At 42.7% G+C, this 25,234-nt stretch overlaps 1 protein-coding gene across 6 annotated transcripts in view; it reads right to left on the bottom strand.

Moving 5' to 3' along the window:
• LCLAT1 (lysocardiolipin acyltransferase 1) overlaps nucleotides 1–8,036 on the bottom strand; it is a 111,722-nt gene extending 103,686 nt beyond the window's left edge. For 2 of the 6 annotated variants that reach the window (XM_059467943.1, XM_059467945.1), the window contains exons 1-2: nucleotides 7,933–8,036; nucleotides 7,725–7,818 (exon numbers count right to left, since the gene is read on the bottom strand). The gene's annotated coding sequence lies outside the window, so the exon portion shown is untranslated. Of the gene's footprint in view, nucleotides 1–2,554; nucleotides 2,669–4,052; nucleotides 4,128–7,719; nucleotides 7,892–7,932 lie in introns of those variants that run through there. The other 4 variants (XM_059467948.1, XM_059467949.1, XM_059467946.1 and 1 more) reach the window with 4 other exon arrangements.
• Nucleotides 8,037–25,234: the final 17,198 nt, after the last annotated feature.

Raw genomic sequence — 25,234 nt, 5'->3', positions numbered from 1 at the left:
AACCTGTGACTGAAAGGAAAACTTTACTAAATCCTTTAAACTCTTCATATGGTTAATTCCAATTAAAAATAATTGTTATTAGTATGTTTTCAAAGAGAACTACAGGAATACTGTGTAACACATCATATTTGTTCTTCAGCAGACCAGCCTACCACAATTACTTCAACAAAACCCACATCATTTCAGCTATTTCTCCCTTTAGACAGAATATGAATTCCTGTGCTATCAATAACCATTTTAGCAATATCCCTGTTGTGACCACTTCAGGCACATTTGCTTCTGCCTAAACTTAATTTCCATACTTCCATAACTACAGAGCCATTGTGTCAATTTTGCAGGTCAGTCATCTCTCAAGGTCCTTTGATGGTGGCTGTAATTAGAACACACACAAAAAAGTAGCTGTTTGACCTCTGACAACTTAGCAGGCATTTGTCTTTCAAAAACTATTAAGGTGGCAGACAGGATAAACATACAGCTTTTTACCCACTGTCATAATCTAAATGAGATATGCTGTTCAATTCAAGCATTGTTTGAAAGTGTGAGGTTTTTTATTGCTTAGTGGAGTTGACACTCTTCAACATCTAACACTGCATCCAAGAGAGGTGCAAAACTAAATGCTTCTCAACATTTACCAAAAAGACCAAGATTCTTTCTTCATAGCAGGACTGAGATACAAGATATATAATGCCTACCTTTATTGCAACACAAGTAAAAATATTCTGTGAGACAGAATAATAATTATTAAAATGTAAATTGTGGAAATTGGCATCTCAAGACAGAATAATTTATAACAAATTAATGAAGTATTCATTCTGTAATGAATGGCAGACCCATGCAAACGCCCAAAATAGCGGATAACTGTAAGGATTTCATTTCAAACTTGGTATTCAAGAGAAAATATAAACCTGATGTTCCTAATAAAAGAACACACTTCTCTGAGTAAAACCATAATTTTGGGAGAGACACACCCTTTGTCACTTCCAATGGTTAGAAATAGATGAGTCTGCAAAACATTTATTGTAAATCATATTGAGACAAGTATTTTTTGAAGGAAACTCTAGTGCAAAATCTATCCATCTCATGGAGGCAGCACAAAATGCAGCAAAACCAATCCTTTCCTCAAACAGTCTATCACCAAAGTTTAGAAAGATCAAACATACACTACATTCCATCTTCTTAAGACAGTCTGTAATTATTTAAGAGAGATTCAAACAAACCAAATACCCCCTTTCCAAATGTGAAATGCATGCCAATTCCCAGGGCATTATCTGGGAATTCCACTATCTGATGATGAATTACACATAAATAGCTGCCTGGCAACCCATCATTTTTACTTGTCCTGAGGATAAATCTACTGACCTGGGCAAGAGATCCTAAAAGAAATTGCTAAAACTGTTTTCTTTTTAAAGGAATTCACTAGGTAAGTTGACAGATGAGCGGTGTTTTCACACTGAAGAGGGGGGGACCAGAAGAAAGCTACTGTCTGTTTAGGAGGCTGAAAGGAAATGCTTGGCCTTACCTTACCAGACTACAGGCTGTCTCCATAACCTTGGCATGAGTGTATTACCTCACACTTCCTAAAATACTGGACTCGAAGAAAACAGGATTTCCATGAGTGAAGAGTTTAAAAAAAAAATGGACTGGTTCCCAACAGAAACTTAACAGGTAAGTATTCCTTATACTTGTTTTGCTCTTTGAAAAATCTTTTGCAGTTTTCCTTGGCTTTGTTAAAGAACCAAGCAATGACTTCCCTGGAGCACATGGCCCCCAGCTCCAGCTGATCCACAATCTTAAAAATTTACCCAGCAGAACCAGAAACAAGCTCCAAGTTCTGACCATAGCCTGAAAGCCCATTTGCAGCTTGGCTCACTTTGAACAGTTGTATCTTCCATGGATCAGCATGTGGTCATCACTGTCTCCTGGCTTATCATACCAGAAGAGTTAAAAGTTGTTTCTCAATGAGGACAAAACATGTAACTGCTTTTCAGTGAACAGAGTGCTTAAGAAATTCCCCCTGTACCACAAGAATTCTCAGGAAGAGTTAGTTGAGTTTATGAGAAAAAATCATTCACTGAAATTGAAAGTGCTTCACCATGTAAGTTTCTTAAAGGTAATAGCACAAGCTGCAAATATTAGAAGAAAAAAAAAGCTTTACCAGTCATTATTAAATTTATAATGTTTTATTCTTGCTGAAGTACTATCTGCTTTTTCAAAACCAATGCTCTTTACACTCACGCAAACCACAAACATGATCTTGAAAACAAATGGAATTGATCAGCTGAACAAATGCCTGATTACTGTAGGTATTAAGAACCAGAAGGATCTAGTCCTTCTAGCATCTGAGTAATAAAATAAAGCATCTAAAAAAACAAAATGAGCTTTCTCACAATTCCATGTCAAAACTAGAACAGAATTTTTTGACATTATTTTCACTAGAGAAACAGTTTTTCCAAGCTAACCAGCACATCTCATATAAAAACACAAAATGGAAATCCAGAGGACTCATCATTTTCTTCCATTTCTCCTCACACTTAGGGAAAGGAATTTACTCTACCTGTGATCAGAAGAAATGGTCAATCTGAAGAGAAGTCTGCTGACAAATTGACTCCCTTGATCTCTGAACACTCTGCCAACTGGAAAACTCTCAGTATAGCCAAGACATTTTTTTCTGCATTTGGGTATAAAAAAGTGATACAAGATTGGTAACAGTTTTCAGAGTCTTTTGACTTGAGGGTTTTTCTAGCACTTTCCTAAAAACTGTAACAAGCAAACATTTAGCAACTCAGAAGGTTGTAATAGTCACCTGATAGATGCAATCCAAATTCCGTCCCACTTCTGTGTGGGAATATATAAAATGCTGAATACCATCTAGCCAGAGCTGTGCACTTGCTGTACATCTGTTTACAGCTTTAACTCACCAACTGAAATGGTAACTATACCCTGCCCAAGGACATACAAGACAACCAATGAAAACAGTAATCTCCAAAACTTCACACACTGCTTGCAGAGAAGTCTGGAGAAACAGAGGCATTTTACTGTGTTTTGATGTTGTAATTTAGCTGCTTGATGAATGGAATTTACAGTTTCTTTCTGAACAGCTACCTTTCAAATTTCAGAAATACAGCGTGAAGTGCTTTCAGTGGTATTTATTACAGAGGAACTACTAGTATCCTATTTGAGGCTGTCTATAAACAAATTGTAAAAACAGTTCAAAAACATTAATCAGCTTAAAAACATTAATTTCTGCATACATTTTTCTATGTAAGTTAAATCCCATTAGGAGAACATACTTTTTAAAATATGGCTTGAACTAATTTTAAAGATGGTTGGAAAAGTTTGGCCTACACTGATTAGAGTCTATACTTAAATGAAAGGAAAATTTAACCACAAAAACTGTGCTCATTTTAGAAAAACAAGCATATCACTGCCAAAGTGCAGTCCTAAGTTTAGATGGCTGTCTGACTAAAACATTATAATTATGAGAAACTGAAATGGATTTCTAAATGTTTCAAGATGAAACAGCCATTGGGTAATTTGCAAGATATGCAATTATCTTCTGAATTCAAACACAATGCTAATACCCCATCTGAACAAATGCAGACTGTTTGTGTGAAGACTGAGGAAATCAATGTTAAACATCAATACCAACACTAGATAGGAGTAACCATAATGAAATCTAAGAGCAGAATTACCAAGTGATGTGGAATTAATTACTTCAAGAATTTTCTCCGAGGAGAGGGAAAAAAAAGGCTTGGAATCTCTCTCTGTTGCCTCTGTCTCTCCAAGAGCTGCTCAAGCTGAACAGAGGGTCCTCAGCCATTTTATCCTCACTAAAACTGCATCAGGAGGCATTTCACCCAAGCTCTCATGTGTAGCAAGACAGCAACATTTTTACCTTCAAACACCAGACGGTCTTCAAATAGATTCAAAGGGTCATAGAACATATGTTCTGTTACTTCAAAATTAACATTCCTATCTTCATAGGATCATTATCATACTTGACCACGCAAAAGTTAAAAGGAAACAAAAATTAAACATAATCACAAGCTCACCCCAGATCTGTTTGTCCATTTCGTGTATAACCATTGTAAATTCCAGTTACTTTGCAAAGTAAGTTAAATCTTGATCTGCAACAATCATGAACAGTTTGATGCAATTAGCAGGACTGTAAGAAATTCAAAGTAACTCCATTCTTGTTTAAAAATCATGATGGCATGTACTTGTCAGTACCTGCACTGCCTTTTATTGTCTGGCTTTGATTTAAGAAGAAAAATTAATGACTTGGTTGTGTTCTATTTCTGGGTCTCCTTTGAAAGCCTGAGTGTTATCTTTTGACTCTTCTGACTGCAGCCCAGTCTGTTGTTTCACTGATTTGGTGAAAGGAGTACAAAACAATCTGTCATTTATAGATAAAAACACACAGGAACTGTGAGGAGCATGTCTGGGGACACAGCAGTTCACAGGACCACCATCATTCAAAGAGTAATTTTATAAAGTACCAGACAAACTTTTCAGTAAAAATTAATTCTCTTTCTACCAGCAGTGTGAGTTGATCCACATAACTGCTTCATACAGACTCATGAGGCACTCTTCATTTAGCCTTCATGGCACCTCTGGAGCTGCCACCAAAGGAGAAGAGCAAATAGAGATCAATTTCTCTCAACAGTAAGAGATGCTGGATGCCTTAAAAATAATAAAACCATCGTAAGCTCAATGAAAAAGCACCTGAGATTAAGAAATGTCTTTCAGAAACACTGGAATGAAAGCAATACCTGCTCCCTTGACACCTAAAATAACATCAACAGCAGGTTTTACACCAAAGCATGCCTGAAACAAGCTCCTCAAGAGTCAGGGGAGTTTTAGTATCACACATGCAAAATCTTGGAAAAGCAGGGTGAAAAAAAGCAGTTCTGTTCCTAAGGGGAAAACACCTTAAGCCTATTATCAGATTAAAGGCAAATTAATTTCCTCAAGCTCATGAAAGGATAGCGTGTGAAGCTACTAATTTTGCATTGGCAAGTAAAGACTCTCCCAGTTTTTAACCCCTAAGCATTCAAAAACTCTAATACAAACAAATGTAATTAGGTAAATTAAATTTATTGTACCAAAATAAGGTCAAGTTCACAACTAGCTCACCTAAGAGAAAAAAATTAGGAAAACGAAGAGATATTTTGGGTATGTTTGAAGAATTCTGCTATCATAGCTCTATCATATCTCACTGTGCCATGCTATAGCAAAAAATTGGACAATTCACAATGCAGAATTGTCTCTCAGGAGCAATTTACTTGTTAGGCCAAGGCAACAAACAGTAAAATCAAACTGTGAGCTTTTGCCCACAGTCAGCAGGGACCTGTTCCAAAAATTCAACTCTCCAAAGGTTCCATCTCCCCCTCTCTTAGCCCTGAGTGCTGACAAAGCACCACGCACAGGACACAAACAAGGCAGCTTTCCTCAGGCCAGTGCCAAGAAAACATTGAACCAGACTGTGGAGCTCAGTGCCTCGTGTCTGTGTGCTCCCAAAAACAAGGGAACAAGGAAGGGACAGCCTTGAGCAAGACTGTAAGTAGAGGAGAGTGAAATAAGGAAAGAAGGACAGAGTAAAACACAATTATTTGTAAATATATAATGATGAAGTAGGAAGAAAGCATACATTGAGACAAAGACTCTGCACATCCCAAGAAGATGGAAGGAGCAGCCAACAAAAGTAAAAAAAAAAAAAAAGTGTTTTGGCAAAGCAGAGTTGGGAGGAGTAAGGGGTACCAGCACACTGAAGGATGGGACAAGTGACAGGAAAGAAAAGACATACATGAGACTGTCCAAACAAAAATTAGGAAAAATAAACTCTATGGGGAAAACTCTTGGACAGAATCAGGTAGAAAGCCAGCAGAAGGACAAGAGGATTTGCACCTATGGCAGTTCACATTAAGAACCTAGGGATTAAAAATCTGGCTTTACTAAAAATAGCTGGTGAAGGAATAGAGACTCTGAAGGAACAGATGAAACACGAGAGTTTCCCACGTGAGCAACTGGAGAAAGGTTTATGCGATCCAGCAAATCCTAACACTGCTAAAACTCCAGGTGGGTGTGAAGATGACACATTATTCCATTCCCAATATTCCTTCCAGATTGCTTTTGTGGGCAGGGCAGGGGCAGACAAAGCCAAGAGGGCAAAACTCATTGAGACTGAGGAGCTGGGCCATACCAGAATCAAAGTTTCCCTGCACAATCTCAGTCTAGCTTTCATAGTAGGGTACAAAATTATCTTTCCTTCAAGATTCTGCCTCACTGAGTACATATGGTGAACCATGTGAGGTCTAAATGAATGTAAGTGACTTCCTTCTTTCAGCACAGAAACATTTTGGCAAGCAGTGAATGGAGGAAAAACCCTTGGAAGATGAGAAAGTTCCTTCACAGGCTTATACTCTCTTCAGTCTTACCACATATTCCCTACATATGGCTGACTTTTCTTTTTTTAAAACTGAAACTTTTCAGAAGTTTGAGGTGTAGTTCTGATTTTCTGAATGACCACTTTGAGATCTGGTTTCTCGAGGTACAGTTTCACATTATGGTTGACCCACAGCTGGGTTACATTAGCACAGAGGGAGAAACAGCTTTCATTCATATCAGAGCAAGCACTCACTGGAATAACTTCCATCCCCATAAAACTCTTAGATCAACTGTCCCTGAAGTCATCCAGCCACTAAATCCACTACAAAGAGACCAACAAGAACCCATGGCCAGGCATGGAAAGGAGTGAGACCACACTCTTCAGCTGCAGCCCACACACTGACCAAACTGAATTCACACTGGTAAAGGCTACCTTGACGTGCTGAGGTACAGCTTCCACTGCAGCTCTGCATTCAGACTATGAGCTAACACTGTAAAACATGATTGCAAAGTAAACCAATTCATTTTAGATTTCTGTGTTCAATTTAAGACATATTGTGGCGCTTTTTTTAAATCCTAGCTTCCCCATTTGTTAAGTGAGAAGCAGAATGGAGGGGGACCCATCTATTAATCTCTGTTTTACAGTGTTAGAATAAGCTCATGCTTGAGAAACATTAGAAGGTTACCATGCTATCTACAACTGAAATGTCCAAAAGCAGTGGCTGAGTTGTTGGACAGAACACCCAGGTGCTATGAAGTGAGAGAGATACGGTGATATTTTTAATCAGTAAGTAAAACACACTACCCATTAGTGTAGCCCACTCCACACACAAACAAAAGTAGAGATTAAAGAAGCCCAGTGACCAAGAACTACATTGCAATGAATGCACACAAGCACCGGTGTGAAGCTGGACGCCCAGTTTAAAACTCCAGCGTTTATTTTTAGTGTGCAGCTTCTGGCAGCCACAGCTATGTGCTGAACAGCCCGGTTGTGCAAAGCCTTGTTGCAGCACTCGCCCTGCATTCACTGCACAAGAGACCATTCAGGTCAAAGTTTAGCTTTGCCAGAGGGCACATCCAGCCCAGGCGGCAGCAGGCACGCCAATACTAACGGGAAAAGTGACAACAAGACACAATAACCAAGGAAAACCACCCAGTTACAGCTGGAAAAAAACCTGACTGGCTTCTGTGTATGTACAAGCCAAAACAAGACACTCAGTTTGTTCCCCAGAAGGAAAGACGCTAAGGATGAGATTATAACAACAGGCCTCCGGTTATTTATTCCTCCAGGTGCAACAAAAGCAGCAGCACTGAAACCGAGCTTTCGGGTACCGTACACGTCTCACACACACGGAACGCCTCCGCAGACAAGCTCAAGCGCTCTCCTCCATCGCCGCGGCTCCCGGCCGTCCTACAGCGCGGCGACCATGCCTGGGGACAAACGGGAGGCGGCTGAGAGAGAGCCCGGCGGGCGACAACCACCCGGCGAGGCCAGGGGAGCTGCGGAGCTGCAGAACCTCGGAGCCCCGGCGGCCCCTCCCTCACCTGGGACAGGGCAGCGCCGCGGCGGGAGGAGCTCACGGAGCCGCCGCGCCGCCGCCGCCGCCCGTGGGCGCCAGGGCCGCCGCCATCTTCCCGCGGCCTCTGACCCCGCTCACTTCCGGTCACGGCGGTCACGCCGTTGCCATGGCAGCGCTGGCGGCCGGGCCCCCTTAAAGGGACCGCGCGGGACGGGGCTCGGGGCCTGCGGAGGGAAAGCGGGCGGCGCAATGAGGGCATGAGCCCCAAAGGGACAGCGGCTCATCCGCCCCTCAGCGCGGCACCGAGGGGAAATCCGTACTCCTGCTTAGCTCCGGAATTCGTCATAAAATAGCCTATGCGGTGGGAGGCTGTGAGGAGATGGTTTAACTTAACTTTCCCCTTAACTTTCCCCGAAACGAGCCGTATTTTCAGTTTTTATTACACCGCCCTTTGCCACCACTCACTGTTGATGGAGTTAACCTCTTTATACTCTTTCCACATGTATGTTTTTATAAGGTAAACAAAGCTGGTGAAACCCCCAGTCTGAGAAGGGAAACTCCAGGAGGTTTTAAATAAAGTTTTACGTTTGTGTGAAACCAAAGTGAGTCCGTGCCTGGCTGACAAGAGCTGCTGGATGGGAACCAGAGCAACCTGGGCTCTCTTTCTGATTCCACATAAATTCCATGTCTATAGATGAACACGTTCCTCTGCAAAACTCCTGCGAAGTACAAATGCCAGGGCAAAACCTGATCCCATATCCACTTCGGGATATATCCCCCATAGCCATTCTCCCTCTGAGATCCTTCTTTCCCACTAGCTAGCAGCTAGCTTTGAGGACAACATTGTCTCTTCCAATACGCTTACAATGATCCAGTGAGAATTTGTTGCCTTAAAGAGTACCTTTGTGGGCTTGAGAATCAGTCATCAATTTGGTCAAAACTTGAAATCTGAAGAAAAACAAATTAGGGAATGAGCCTTTGGGGAATCTCTTCCTAAAAGTCCTAAAATGTTGGAAATTCCGCTATCATCGCTTTTTGAGGGATTTGTTCATTCAGCCTGGAGAAGTAGGAGCTAAGGGGGCACTTAGCTGTTGTCTACAACTGGTGGAAAGTAATTGAGAAATTACTACCAGACTCTTCTCCAAGGTGCACAGCAAGCAAATGACAGGCATTGGTCCCATGATGCAGCAGGAGAAATCCCAATTAGTTAATAGGAAGGAATTCTTCAAAGTTAGAGCAGTCAAGCACTGGAATGGGCTTCCCTAAACCTTGTGCAATCTCAAACCCAGAATGGACCAGGTCTTATGTAAAATTAAGAATAGCATCTCAAATCCTTCAAAATGCTTTAGCTGAAGAGACAAAGCCAGCTCTGTGTTGGAGCACTCTGCCTCTTGTGTCGGGAGGCTCTTTGTTGTGTGATTCACCTCAGCTGACTTGTGCTAACCAGGAAACAGGCATTTTGTCAGACTTAGTCACCAAGATTCCCTCCTCTAGGCATCTCCAAAAAGTGACCCATTCTGTCCCAAACTGTCTAAAACAGCCCAGCACATGGGGAGGTGAAATAGCTCACCTTGAGGTCACTCTGGCTGATGACATAGTTAAAGCCAGGTGAAATGAATCCTCGCTGATGCCTCCTGAAAAAAAGGACAAGAGCAAGGCAAACTGCTGGATTTTAATTAGCAATAACTTAGCATGAAAGACATATCATCAGCAGAATGTCCCCAAGGGTAACATGTGCTGTGGGCTGTCAGCCACAGACTTGTGGCCAGGCTCCTGGGCAACCTCAAAACTTCAAACAGAAGGTTGAAGTTGGCATCTGCAATAGATGGTTTGCATCTGCAATATCTGCAAAAATTCCTGGTGCAACCCTGTAATGCTAAATGGAAAGCTGTCCCCAAATTTTTATACTGCTCTAGTCTAGGAAGGTGAGAGGGGTGAAACAGCAGTCATGTCTACATGTGACTTTTGGTATTTGTACCAAAGGGCAGTCATGGCTCTTTTGATAAACTGGGCAAAAATGCATATGGCTAATTGCCTCTTGGGTTGAAGGTCTCTGCATGGAAGAAATCCATGCTAAAATGGGTTAATAAAATACTGAGAAAGATTTTCCAAGTAGCTAAGTAAGGAGCTTTGGCACTCTGTGCACCAAAATATAGACCAGAATCTTACAGCAGCCCACTCTCTGCCACTTGCAGGGTGACCCTGGATAAATCATCTCACTTTCCTATCAGCATAGTAAGAATAATGACATTTTCTTCTTGCTCAGAGTGCTGTCAGGAGATGATAACCAAAGTTTGTAACTTGCTTAGAAAATGCCAACACCTTACTATATAAATTTTTGGTTAAGATATTTTACTTAAATCTGTGGAGAAAACAAATTGGTAAGACAAACAATAATGAGTAATGGTGTTCCTGTTTTCCTTAAGAACCCCAGAGCACTTTTGTACCACTTGGAGATAAATCTCTGTCTATACATTGACATGCAGGCAGCTGAAGAAGGACATGGCATCTTTTCAAGCATTCACCCTAGCACTCTAGCAGAAAATACAAAGGCAAATTTAATTTTCAGTTGCAACTACATGGGCAAAGCAGATAAGCACCTTGTGCTTTGCACACAGACACTGAAAGCTGAACTTGTGTGAAGTGAGTTAGTGTAGGCATTTTGTTAGAAAGCAAAAAGTCTGCTCAAGAAAAATATAGGCATTCATAATGCCCCTACAGTTTTTGTGAAAGTGGAAAGTACAATTTCTACAGCCAAAGACAACAGTGAGGGGAAGAAAAGAATGTTCAGTATTCAGCAAAAAGGAAGAATCCGGCTGACTGGAAATGTATGTGCATTTCAGAAGGCTTTGTTAAAATAATATTAAGGTATTTGCTTTATGTCCACAAAAATAATGCCATTTGATGCCGAAGTCAAGCTTTCCACGTGTTTGAAATAAAACAATATAGATTTAATTTAGCCACAAAACAATTCCTGTGGGGAGAGCTGGAAGCAGCAAGGCCTGATTCCCAACAGCCATGCTTCCCTGTGCCACTCAGCCCATCTCCATCCCCACTGCATTAATTTTGTCTCCCTCCCACTCCATGGACAGCATCCTTGCAAAGCAAGAAGCAGTAGGTGCAGGTGGGCCAGCAAGTACCAGCTGCCAAGAGAAACAATAATGTTTGCTCAGTCAGGGCATGAATTTAGTTCTCACTCCTCTATCATAATGTCTGTATTAACAGATCTTGTAAGAGCATGATTGTTTCTGAGAATTCTGCCCTTCCATCAAATTTGAGCAAAATTCATCAAGAAGGTTCAAAAGCTCTTGGAAAGGGACTTGCAGCCAGACTGAAAAGTAGCATGGCCACATAAGGAAAGTTCATGTGAAAAAACAGATTGGAAAACTAGAAAGCTGCCCACAGTGGGGGGAAAAACCTCACAAAAATTAAAATCCTTTTGCAAGGGGATGAAATTGAAAATGATTCAGTCTTTCAAATTTTATTAGCACCTGAGAAATAGGAAAGACAGAAAATTATACAAGCTACTATCCATCCACTGACAGGACCTGGAAACATATGGCATGAAGAATTCAAGATCTTCATAGGAACACAAGAGAAAGGAATTTTTTTTTTTAATATTATAGCTGGGGTTAGCTTTACAAAACATTTTTTGGCTATATGCTTTGTAGCAGGACCCCTCCATTCATCTTGTATTAGCTCAGCTGGATGACAAGTGGCATCATGGAGCTCATAACAAGTCTCCAAGAGGGGACACAGAGAGGAGGGAAATCATTTGAAACCAGTGTTACTAACAAGAGCAGTATGCCTAAAACATTTGGGGTTTTAATCACTATTGCTTAGCTCCATGTTTTATTTGCAGACTAAGTCCCCTTGGGGCCCATATCTGAGCTGAGGGAATGATAGACCATGTGGCACTCAAAGGGAAGAAAAGATAAACAGTATGGAAAATATCATTAGGCAGCCAGTCACGCCTCTCTATAACTGCCAAAGAACAGCAGAAAAGATAACTCATGTTCTCCTGTTCCTTGAAAAAGCCTCAGTCACTTGAATAAAGAGACTTTCTGGGAGCTCTTGTTGAGAAATGGCCTGGGCTGTGCTTGCATCAATTGGTTTTCAAACTGAGATTCACAAGCTACTTATGGATCTGCGGTTTACATGACTATTTCCACTTCCTAAATCTCATCAGTATTAATTGCTTTCCTAATGGTCCTATGCCGTGTAAACAGTTGCAAAATTAGCCCCAGAGATGGTATTAAATGATAAATTCAAGGAATGGAAGAAGAGGAAGAGGAAAGGATTGCATGAGAGAAAGTGAAAGATGAGAAGGAGCTATTAAATGCCTGAGGTGGGAGGTCGTGAGGTGCATTCCCCAAAGCCCTGTGCCCCAGAGAGCAGTGCAGATGTGATCCTCAGGGCCCCTACTGCCTTTACTCCAAGGGCACCTTGGGATGGCTCTGCCCTCACACCCCTGCTCTCCCCTAACAGACCTCATGTAGCTCATTTACAGAATCTGCCATGCTCCACATCCACCTGGGTTTTTCCTCTCTTCTGGGTTTTCTGAGCAAATTTCACAGCCTGTGAGAAGAGCTAAGTTACTTGATGTCTGGATAATTCACCGTCTCACCTCCATTTGCCTGCTTTTCTGGAGGGTTTGAGATAAGGATATGACAAGCCTGCAGAAGGATTTTCACCTCTCCATCTGCTTGCAAAGAAAATCAGATATCTCAGCCCACATACCCTCCTAGGTGTGGAAATTTGCTAACTGTTCATAACATGCCTAAGCTGCACTTGTTAATTTTTCTTCCAGAAACAGCAGAAGTAGAGAAGAGGCCTTGACTTGAAGGGTATCAGCACAGCAGTGAATAGAGATTACTGTCACCAAATCAAAACAGGGGAGGCAGTGACAGCATGGAAAGCTTGCGCTGATTTAAGCTGCTATAATATTTCTGGTGCCTGCAAGGTAGGTGTATATCTCTGGAGACAGACTAAGCTCGTTCTTATGTACAGCCTCATGAACAGCAAACAATAAAGGCCACTGTTTACTACCCTACAAATATAGTAACTGGCACAGGTGATATAATGGGTTTAGCTGATTTGGGAAACATTATGAGTTCAAATGTTTTTACTATCAAATTCAAAAGACATCTGTAGGTACAACCATAAAAGGTGATTCAGTAAATTACAGGGTTTTTTAAACTCTCCAAAGCTGAAGAGAAGATGGAGTTGATTCAGAAATGTTTATTTGATTTAGTTGCTGTTTGGTTCACAGGAGACTCCCCACAGGGGCAATAAAAACCAAGGCTGCCTTTTTTATAGTGCAAAGATTTTATACTGCAGCCCTCTCCCGTCTGTTTAAACATGCCCCTCTCTTGCCTCAAATACTAAGAAATTCCATTCATCACAACTCAGAAATTTCAGAGATGGAAATGATCTATTAGGCCCTATGATCCATCTCCTGAAAAATGCAGGGTTTCTCCCTATAGTGCATTTGTATTTTTTAATGTTTTGTCCATCGAGTTTATAAGGTCACATTAGTGAAGTGTACCTTTCATTACATTTCATGTTTATGTCAACAAATAGTATGAGGTTGCTTAATTTCAGTGTAATTGGTCCTATGGACGTAGCAGGGAAAGGAAGCAAGCAGTAGCCGGCATAAATGGCAGATGCCAGAATCAGGTGGGGTTGTTTTGTTGCTTAATGTGATCAGTGCTGTGCACAGTGAGCTTTCCACTATTCCTCTTTGGAGAGTGGTCATTCTAATGTCAGTCATTAGCAATTTGCTGCTGGTCACTTGGGAACAGCGTGTTTCCTACAAATTGCTTCTATTAGTCACCAGTTCTTGTCCAAATAATTGACTATGAGAGAGAGACAGCCTGTGTGAGATGGGTGTTAGCAGGGTGGCAGAGTGTATGAGCACATTGTTATAAGACACACACTTTATGGTTTTGAATGCCAAAAATTAGTGGATTGGGCTCAGATCTCTTTTATGCTGGGGTCAGGCTGGAGCTGCACCACCAAAGTCCAATGGAGCACTTTGAAAAACCAAGGCTAATGCACATGAGGTCAGTACCTGGCAGTAGTACAGCAGCACATTTGCTTGTCTCTGAAATGCAGTCACCTCTGGCATGAAACCTGGCAGCTGTTTCACATAAAATGGTCAGGATGTGGACCAATATCCTTCAGGAAAGGAGGAAGAGAAAGAGGAAGAGCATGGAGGAGTCTGACTAGTTTGTACCCTTCATATTCCTGTCATCTGCCCCTTTAGTGAAAGCTCTTCTACACAGTGTTGTTAATTCAAGTACCTGCTTTTTTGACAGCCTTTTATCTCACTGAAAATAAGTGTTTTGGCATAACAGAAAATACAAAGAACAAAAAAATTTCACTTACCTACTAAAAAGAAAAATGCTCTGTAAAAAAAAGCAGGTCACAGTAGCACATCAGGTGTCAGCTATGTCATTCTCATTAAGAACTCCATTCCTTTCACCACACCATCTGAATACATTCTGTTTTAGGTTATTGCTGGACTGCTACTCTGGTCCTGCTGTCTTGGTTTGTGAAGGCTGAACTTGAGAGAGTACAGGGCTAAGAGGTTACAAATGCCCTCCCAATAAAACTCATGCCACAGTTATAAGGAAGTGTCAAAGATTGTGGTTGATAGGATACTTCTAGATGCCAGAAAAGGGCGCTTTGAGTTCATACAACTAATTCTGGAGCCTCTGAAAATACATCTTGTGACCCTAATGCAGGTGACAGAGGTGTTGAGAGAGAAGCAGCAGAACCTTTGAATCCAAAGCTGCCAGTCTCTGGACTGATGAAGAGAGAACTGGATGCCAACTCCCCAAACTCTGGGTAGGAACCAAGGAGGGTACTGGGAAACCAGAGCTTAATTATTGCTGCCATGGGAGGAGGCAGCCAAAGCAGCAGGACAATGGATGGGGGTTAGAGAGGGGATAGAGGAGCCAGCCTTACGTAAGCCATTCCTCAAAGTTACACAACAGAGTAAAGTAATAACACTAATGCACTTTTATAATGCATTCCTACAGAGATTTAAAATGCTTTGAAAAGATAAGTAAATATTATATCACAAGGTGGCAGATGGAGAAACCAGAGCAATGAGGAAATTAGTGGCTTCCTTGTAACTGTAGGGAGAGTCAGAGTTGTGGTGGGGAGCAAGAGAAAGGTCTCTGGAGCCTCTGAGCACTTGGGCACAGTCTTCCAAATGCCCAGGTGTGCTGGACAGGAGGAAAACTGGCAGGTTAGGAAGAAATTTTCCCTAAATTAGGAAACAAATCAGAAACAAGAAATGCATTTTTCAAGCTGGAAAAAGATGTTTAGTGAAAAAAACAGAGAAGCATTTTGGGTTCCCAGGATTTTATAACCTTTTCTAGTGTGAGCCAAAGGATTCTATCCAAGTTTCCAGAGATTATTCCTGACAGGAAAAGCAAAGCTTTTATAAAGGACATAGCAATGGCACAGTAAAAACAACAACAATAATGAAAAGATGTCTTTTGTTTAACCACCTGGACAGATCGTGGACAATGCAAATAAGATGTGGAATAACAGGCTCCAAGAGACGGGTCACAGCTACAGGGGCTTGTCAGGCCAAAGCAGCAGAGTGAGATAGTGTGAGGTGCAGGTGAGGGGTGAGGAAGGGCAATGCTCCCAGGAGCATGGATCTGCCTGGGCTCTTTGTGGTAAAGCTTCTCTTTGTCATCAGAGCCAGTGACCCTTAGGAGTTGTCTGCTTTCCCAAAAACTTACTCAAACCACTTACTGATTTCCCAGTGACAACAGACTCTCCAGCCCTCCTTACTATCTCCCTGGGCTGGACTAGTCCCTTTGGGGTTACTGTGGGAGAGTAACAACCTCAGGAGCAATCACTGGATGCAGAGGAACCTCCATCCTGCAGAGAATGTGTTCTGTGTCTTTGAGCATGTCTGTCCATGCAGTGAGGAGTGTGGAGGTCACCCTGCTCATCCCTGGCTATTAATTGATGCATGCTGAGGACATCCCCTGACTGCTGCTTTGCTGGTCTTACAGCTCTCAGTCCATTCCTGCTGCTCTGCCTCTACTCATGGGTGCAGCTGCACTCTTTCTCCCAGGACAGGCGGCTCCTGTGCTGTGTGTCCCCTCTCCTGCCTGTGGTACTGCTGTGGGCAAGACAGATCTTCCAGGAGAGATTTTAGCTGGGGAGGTCAGATTATGTGGCTCAGGACTTTACCTGCAAGACAGAAATTAAGCTTTCAGCAAAACACTCAGCTCTCACCCCTCCTGGACTGAGAGGAGGGCTCAGCCATGCATCCAGAGGTAATGCTGTGCAGATCTGTAGGAACAGTCCTGTGTTCTCTCTGTTCATTCAGCTTTCAGGACTTAGGGAAAAATATATGTCCTGCCACATGAAATGCAGTAACTAATAAATAATGATCTGCATTTCTGCACCATTTAGCAACTGCTCATGACTGCAGTGTTGTAACAGGTCAGTGAGCAGACAGGTGTTGCCCCCATTTCTGGCTGGAGAGATCTGGAGCACAGAACCATGGCTGAAGATCATTTACTTTTCCAGAAGGGGTGGTGCATGACCTCCTTCCCTGCTACAGTCTCTCCATGGGAAAGTCTGCTGCCAGGAGGAGCTGTAATCTCCCCTGGGTTGGGAAATGGCACAACAGGCACGTGTCCCAGTCACACTCACTGGCTCATTCATGCAGCATGTTTATCTGTGGGTCTGGAGGGGAGCAAGGTAGCAAATGCCAGCCCTCTCTGCTGGAAAGTCTGTACCTGTGGCTGCCAGGAAGACTTTGGCCATGGTTACCTGACATCCAGTGCTGTTTGGTCAGTCTGAAGCTGACACTCTCCTCTGCTCTGGCTCATCTGGACAGGATCCGACATTCTGGGCGAAAGCGAATGCAGCAGCTGAAGCTGGCACAGAGGGGACTGAGCCGGCTTCAGAAAAAGCATGTGGCTTTCCAAACATCTTGCAGTCCAAAGCAAAACCAGCAGTTCTGACATGCTGTGAGCAATAAACAATGAGCTTTGTCAGCATGTCTAGAGGAAATGATAATTCCCGGAGTGTGAATGATGAAATGTTAACCAAGATGGAGGCTTTGGATAGTATTGTGGTTAGGAAAGCATATGTGCATCAGTGTGGAAGAGCTGACACTAACGCAAAGAGCCCTAACTAAGACATAAAAATCTTCCAGGTCTCTCAACTTACTGCCCAGTGGTATTTTCTCCTGTTCCCTGTGCAAAGCATAAAGCACTGCTTGTGCTTGAAAGGGAGATTTGCAGTGCTGTAACCAGCACCTGAATCTACCCCTCAGGCTGCAGGGCTTGGCTCTTCATCACCCAGAGCTCAGCGCTGCCATCAGCCCTCCGAGGCACACAGGGCTTGGTGCAGGGTAATTTACTGTTGTACCTGCATTATGAGATTGGCTGTCCCTCTCTTCTCCTCTTTGAATTAAGAGGCAGCTCTGCTCACTCCAGTGTAATTGAAAACCTAATGAATCAAGGGGAATGTTTTTAAGGTTACAGTGACCTTGACAGACCTGCTAGCCCTGTGCTTAAATATTTTGCAAACCTGGCCAAAAAGAGTCAAAGAGCATTTTTCCCCTTTGCTTGGAAAATGTTAAAACTGTTCTCTGCAAACCATGTGAAATGTTTCCAGTCTCTCCAGCAATGAACAGCATTGACATGCATGCATTAGCAGAAAACAAGAATAACTAGAGTCAGAGAAAATTACGCAATTATTCATAGTAATAATATTAATTTCACAATGTCATCACTTTAGGGGCCTGTTGCAATAAATAACCTTGAGAGTTATCTCAGTGTGTGTGACAGAGGATGTATGTGCAGTTGAGATCAGATTGCACAGTAACTTTTTCCTGATGTGCCCTATGAAACATGGAACCTTGATCTCACTCACCAGTCACCCATGCTGGGGTTGTTCTAAGAAAAATGACATTCAGGACCATTATTCAATGCTGGAGGAAAAGAAAGAAAAAAAGAAAGACTCAGCATTCTGCTATGGCTAGTGTTACCCTCAGGCATTTCTGGCATGTTTCCGTTGTAAATTCATTTTACATGTGGCCAGGAAGTAAAACATCTTGTTGCATCTTGGAAAAAAACCTACCATATTTCTTCCCTGTTGCTCATTTCCAATCTACAGAAGCATCTGGTGGGATCATGTCAGAAGATCTGTCACTAAATGTAAGAAGTTCAGCCCCCAGTGCACTTTAATGCCTGAGTCTCACTTAAAAGAACTCGGTCAAATCATATTTTACTCCTCTACGTTTTTAACTGTGACTTTTTTTCTTTATGCTCTCTTTTGAGTAGGACAATGTTTTTCTACTAAATACTGTTTTCACCACTGTCACTTCTAAGCAACTTGGTTTTGGATGGAGATAAAAATTAACACTGTTGCTTTCCAGGAAAATCTTCAAAACCTTACGTTTCCACCAAAACCTGGCCTGTGTATCCAAATTTTGAGACACCCTTAGCAAAAATACTACACAGGGAAACGTGATAAAAGGCCAAACATTCCAGTTTATGTGAGTGGTACTTCAGGGCTTGAGATAATGGCTGGCCACGCTGTGGCATTTTCCAGAGGGGCACAGATTGGTTGGAGAGTATGAAGGCTCATCTTTAGTGTCATAAGCATGGCCTTTCGCCCACCTCTTGTTCCTTTCTATTCCTCCCTCTCTAGACCCAGCCAACATCTGCATCGCCATTCCCACCACTCTCACAATGGCAACCCCAAAAAATGTCTGCTGATTGTTAGGAGGAAGGTAAAGAGCCATTTGCACAGCACAGAAATTGCCTTAATTTCTCCGAGTTCCAAGCACCATGGTCTTGTGCACTTTCTGCTGGCACAGTGCCTGTCCACTCCCTGCCCAAGAGTGTGGACCTGGCACTCTGTGGTGACAGAATTGGATAAGTTCTGCCATGCCCTTCTCCCATGACCTGCCTGTTTCTGTCCCCATAGCTTACCTCCCATGAGGGTCAGTGTCTCCTGGTTAATCTAGGGACTGAGCTGTGAATAAGACAGGTTTGCATTTCCCAGTGCTCAAACTGGTTCCCCTGTCATAAGCCTCAAGCTTATAATAGAAGCAGGAAAATTTGAGAAAATACATCTGATATAATTAGTGTAACCTTTCTGCCAGGTGGTTAGCAGCAGAGAAAAATGTTTGGATTTAATATACCCATGGCCCCTCTTGATAAAGACTAAATTCCAATCTCCACTTAGAAACCTGAGAAAACTAAACATACCCTCCCCAGGAGCTCTTAAAGAGATGGATTTCCACCACTCACTAGCATTCCCAAATCTTTATTAGGCAAGAGGGAGCACAGTCATAAAGCCAGGCAAAGCCAGCAATGGCAATATATATCCAGATAATGAGGAAAAGAACCCACTTTTTCAAATCTCTTGGCAGAAGTCCACCTCCCTTCCCCCTGTCTAGTGAAAAAGTGCCCTAAAGAGAGCTCCATGGCTCCTGCACCTCAGCCAGGGTCAGGAGCAGGGAACAGGCCTACCCAAGAAGTGACAAAGGACCCCAGCTGCTGGTGCTATGGACAGAAGATCTGTCTGCTGCCTGCACAACCACCCAAGGACCTGGTGAGAACACACACTGATGCAGCTCAGGGTGAATCAGGCCACAGAGTGGCCAGAGTTGCAAGGCAGGAGTTCAGGCAGCAGAGTGCCATCAACTCATGTCCTCCAGTTGTCAGCAAGCTGGGGATGGAGTGCAGTGTACCCACACTTTTACCTCCTTGTGGAGCCTACAGGCAGAGGTGGAAGAAGAAACACTATTCCAGCCCTTTTTTTGGCCTGTCATGAAAGCAATCCAGGTTAATACTCTTAAAGTAGTCATGAAGGGATACGTATTGATTCAAGGTTACTGGATCTACAGATAGGGAGTACATAAACCTGAACTATATTGATGTATATAAAAATGAAGGTGTTCATCAGAATGTAGAACCAAAGGACAGACCAGTTTCCCATGCAGCTGTGACGCTGCTTCCTCCAAGGCACTGTCATAAAAGTCAGGTTTTCATTTCAGCATGTCCTAAGCACAAGTGTCTTTAAGGCTTCTGGGCCTCAGATGGCTGGAAAGGAATCACTGTGGTCTCCAGAACTGTTTTATCTTCTCAGTTGTGCTTTACTGGGAGGTTGCATCATGCCAGTTTGGAGGTGGGAACCTCACCTCTCCTGTCTGTTGGGTTCTGTAACCTGCTTTGCCCAGAGTTTATCATTTCAGACTGTTTGGAGGCTGTTGCTTCATGCTGTGTCCAGGGCAGTAGTTACCACAAGAGGGATTTCTACATGGGTGCCATCATTTACAACTGCTTATGAATGATGTGAGGTTGAAGTTGTAAATGCTGATCTTCAGTCTGAAAGTCCTGAAGGATTTAACATGTTTAGTCTATGTTAGGAGACTGACAGCTTTCTAATTACAGAGTCTATTACTCTCCCCTTCCACTCTGTTTTACCGAGTCTATTTGGAGCTTACTGACATACCCATGGGCTGGCTACCAATTCAGTGAGCTCTAGGATGGATTCTTCACCAGGTTTAGCTAAAGCTAAGTTCAAAACTAAGCATTACTCTCAGAGCTGGAGAGTTAGAAATTGTTGGGAAGGTGTGTGTGGAAAGTCCTACGTGTGGGGAATTTGGACATTTTCCAGGTTTTACATATTTCAACCTTTTGTCTGACTAATTTATACATTACTTCCATTCTAAACCTAGAAATATAATCAGAAGACCTAAAATAATCCCTCTGAGACCCTTTAAACCTACCTTTCCTGGAAGAAGAGGAAGGTGCTTTCTCCTTTCACGAAATCCCTCATTGCAAAAATACATGGCTTTAAATGCAGAGCAAGAAACAGCAGGAGTCAGGAGTAAAGGAGACTTACATGGAAAAGATAGAGATAGTCCAAGCAGAAGCAAAGGGGCAACATGAATTGTCCATGGGCATTTATCCAAGAAGATTTGCTCATCTCTGTCTTCATCAAACAGGGATGGTGCCCAGGGGAAGCCACGTTGACTGGTCAGTGTCCTAATGGAGCAGTGAAGAGCATTATTTGCTGTTTGGATAACATGTCTGTTCTCTTGGCTGGCCAAACACATTGTGTGACATGGACACAGGTAAGAGAATCTGCCTGGGCAGCCTCAGCGAGGAACAGAACTCATTTTCCCACCCATATCCATGTGTTTCATTTTAGTTCTCTTCTTTTCTCTCGTCTTTTTTCCATTCCTTTCCCTCCCCTCCCCTCCTCCTTTTTGTTCCAGAAGGCACCCATCCAAGTGGCCCCACGAGCTGCCTGTGTTGTAGAGCTGTTTTCCTGCAGAGCAGCCATCAGCTGGCAGCAGCTGGTGGGGGAGCTTGGCAGCAGGAGCTGTGGTGACCTCTCTGCTGGGGCTTACACAATGCCATGGGAACTCCTGGAACGGGTGGGAACGATGTACACAGGAGATATTCCTGGGGCCATTACACAGTGCTGGAAGAGGCTGGATCGCAGCGGTCCTATTAATGTCTTTCATTCATCTCCAGTGAAGTCAACAGTTGAAAGCAATTTTAAGCACTTGGATCATACAGAATATATAAATACCTGTGTTCTGTCTAGCTGTAACAATTCAATGATAAGTATGACTCCCTGGTGAACGAACAGGATATCACAGGCTTATTTTGCCTTCCAAATGGGTCAGAGTTGAATCTTTTCCTGGATTTCCACATTTATTTTCTCTTAACAGGTTAGATTTTCACTTGGAGAAGGCATTGTTATAGTTCTCAGGCTCATGATCACAACAGAAATACCTCCAGATCTTCCAAAGATAATTAAAACAAAATTTTTATAACCTGTAATTTGGTTCTACATTCTAAAGAACACCTTCATTTTTATATATATCAATATAGTTCAGGTTTATGTACTCCCCAAATATAGATCCAGTAACCTTGAATCAATATGTATCCCTTCATGACTACTTTAAGAGGTATTAAATTCATTAACCTTAATAGGCAGTAATGACCTTTCCTGCGGTATCCTTGTTTTGCACCATTATCTGAAATAATGAAGTTATACCCCTTGTTTCAGATATATGATTTTCATAAAGACCATTGGCTTTGTCAGAAATGATAAAAATGTTCATAATATCTTAAAAGAAGAATCATTTAGCATTTCTTTAAAATGGTGCAGTTAGAGCATTTCTAAAAATTTCAACAGCCATTTACAATTGCTGAAAATTTCACCTGACAGCTGGTTGAAAATTGTGGAAAATACCAAAGTGAGCTCAGGAATCAGATTGTTTTGGCTAGTGTGCGTATTTCTCTAGGCTTAAAAAAATAAGGCAGTGGGACAAAACAAATTCTGATCTTAGCATTAGACTTTGAGGCAGACTGCAATAGGTGTGCTGTGCTTTCCAGTGTGTTTTGGCGCATGTACTCCATGTGCAATGCATGTATCTATAGATACACACACACACACACACACACACACACACTGCCCAGTTTTCTTCACTTGCATGTTCAGCTGAGCCGTGTTTGGGCTTCAAAGGACATCTATGCAAATACACATTCATGTGCCTGCACGAGATAAATCCAGCTCTGAACATGCACCTGCATTAAATGCAGAATTTGTGCTTATATTGTAGCTGCTGCCTTGTAATCCAAGATCTCAAAGTCTTTGGAAGTCATTTAAATACCTTGTCCTTTCTTCACACATTTCACTCAGTTCTGTGCTTCTCTCTGTCCACACTAGATAGGTAACAACTAAGCCTCTCATCACTATTGCAAAGTGGATATATTTATAAGTTTCCTAGTGAAGTGAGCTGATTCCCCCAGGTCCTGGAAGGTTAGCAGTGCTAGGAGCAATACCCACATTATCACCCTAAACCATGTACTCATAATCAGAGGGATCATCTCCAAGATCTCTTTTTTGCCACACACATCTCTTTTAGATTTTCATATCCTGCTCATCATCTTGAAACAGAAGGAATAACATCTGAAGCATCCTCAGCTCTGAAAATGTTTTTTTTTCAGAACCTCCCAGGATTCAGTCTGATTTTGTCAGAGGGGGAACACAAGCATTGTGATTGTCAGCTGTGTGAATCCCAAGGGAGGACCACAGGACTCCTGTTAGACACTTGATGAGTCAGACACAAAGCTATCAGCATCCCAGGTCTGCTCTGAACATCACAGAAAGACTAATAAAGTTTAAAATTAAAAAAAGAAATTCTATCAAGTTTAATCTTTCAAAAGCTCAGCCCATCTGGGTGCCTTCTTCCTTGTTATTAATTATGAAGACTGTAATCCATAAACAAAATAGAGCGAGATGTAAGCTCACTGCCGTTGTCTTAAATATTTTGCTTACTAACAGGGCATCTAATCCACCATGAGCAGGAATTCATCAAACCTCAGGGACTGCCTAAATCACACAATCCCTCTAAATGAGCAGTAATCTCCTCCATGGAATCGTCCATCTCATGAACTAATAAGTGGCGCTAAAGGCTCATTTGCTCTGGGATCTCCTGGCAGTGGAGGGGATGACACTGTATCTAGCTCCTGGCACTTTACCTTTGTGGTAAAGAGCACCCCTTCCTTGGCACACGAGTGCTCTGCCAAAATTTGTGAGCGTGGACACTGGACTGAAAGGATCCCACTAGTGGTTTCAAGCAGTGGCATCAATAATAATTTCCACACTTGTCTCTTTTATATAATGCTTCCCTCCCTGCTTCCCATGGGATAAACAGTGGGACTCAAGGCTGACATTTTGCAGATGCTGGGAGCATGGGCAGTTCTGGCAGTGGTGGCAGGAGGAGAAGGAGGCAGCAGGGGGGAGAGGCACAGGCAACTGAAATTCATTACTTGGAGAGGTCGCAAGGGTCAGTGACAGTGGCGCTGAATGGATTTTTCCAGCCGTTTTGAGATGAGATTTGCACTCTGTAATCTGAATGCTTTTATCTATTTCTGAAAATAGACAGGAATTTTTTCCACAGGCTGCTCCAATCTGGCCATGGAGATGCAGGGAAGGATTACAGGGATAAATTCAGGTTTTGTTAAGCAAGCATAGCTTTTCCAAACCAAACATAGACAGCATTCTCGCAGCACAAACATGTGCACAAGAGCTCTCTTGTCGGAAGGACACGTCCTCTTGTGCAAGAGATGAAAGTGCGAGGTGCTGTGCACAGCCCTGGAGCCCTTTACTCCTGTTTTGTATTCTGTTTGTCTCTCCAAGCCAGCTGTACAAGAGCCAGTGAGGTCTCTCCAAAGCTGCAGAGAATGATCTAGATTTGTTTCCCATGCTGAACTGACAAGTACTAGTTTACTCAGTGATTATTTTCTGTTTCACTCACATTTTGCTACAGTTGAGTTTCCTCTCTTGCTTAGTCATGTCCTCTTCTGGCAGCGGTTTCTCTGAAAAGAGAACTGATTCTAGAAATTAGCTAGGACAGAAACTGTCGAGTGGTGTACTACAGCACTTTCAGGGATGAGGAATTGATAAGAAGCCAGCTTTATTTACTAACTTTTTCTATTCAGAATAGAAAATTTGATTCTAGGGCTTTGTTTTAGTGTCACTAAAATGTTTTCAGCTAGACTCTAAAGGATGTGCTTAGGTGTGGATATACTGCTGTCATGGCACAAAATAGTATGGGATAGCAGAACCTGCAGTTGCACAGCATCCACAGTGTTCACAAGGTTTTACCACTTTCCTGGTGTCCCCTCAGTGCCACCAGCCCCATCTACAAGGAGCACACCTGCCCCGACTTGAGTCACACTTCACTTTCCTACCCAACTCCTTCCAAATGCCAGTAATTTTCTCTCACCTGCACTTTAGCACCCCCACTTTAAATACAAAACAGGTGCTGTGAAGCACAGATTTATGTACGATTTATGGGTAGGAAGAGCTGGGTTCTGAGCTGTAACCCTGCCCTCTCAGGCTGCAGGCTGGGAACATGCCATTGATAGTGGCCAAATGTTTGTGCAGTGGCAAGTGTTGGGCTAGCAGATCGGGAGCTTTCCTTACTGTCCTGCCAGGAGGTGGCTCTGCCTAGCCATGCCCAGGTGGCCCATAGAGCTGCAAAGTAAACACTCAGGAGCAATAACTCTTGGGAAAAGCGAGGGAAAGGAAAAGTCTATTCCGTTAATCACTGCAGTCATTGATGTTAGTAAAGCCTTTGAGGTGGGGGGTATGGATCTGCATGGAAAACTGTCCACATGGCCAGGGCCACAGCAGAGCATGCAAGGGCTGGAAAACCATGCCAAGAGCTGAGCTGCTGAAGCATCTTGACAGCTCTGAAAGATGATGGTGAGTGGCTGTTCCTTGGAAGCCTCCTGGAG

Source organism: Ammospiza nelsoni, chromosome 3, assembly GCF_027579445.1.
Source record: "Ammospiza nelsoni isolate bAmmNel1 chromosome 3, bAmmNel1.pri, whole genome shotgun sequence".
Lineage (NCBI taxonomy): Eukaryota > Metazoa > Chordata > Aves > Passeriformes > Passerellidae > Ammospiza > Ammospiza nelsoni.
This window is presented reverse-complemented; position numbering and strand designations above follow the sequence as displayed.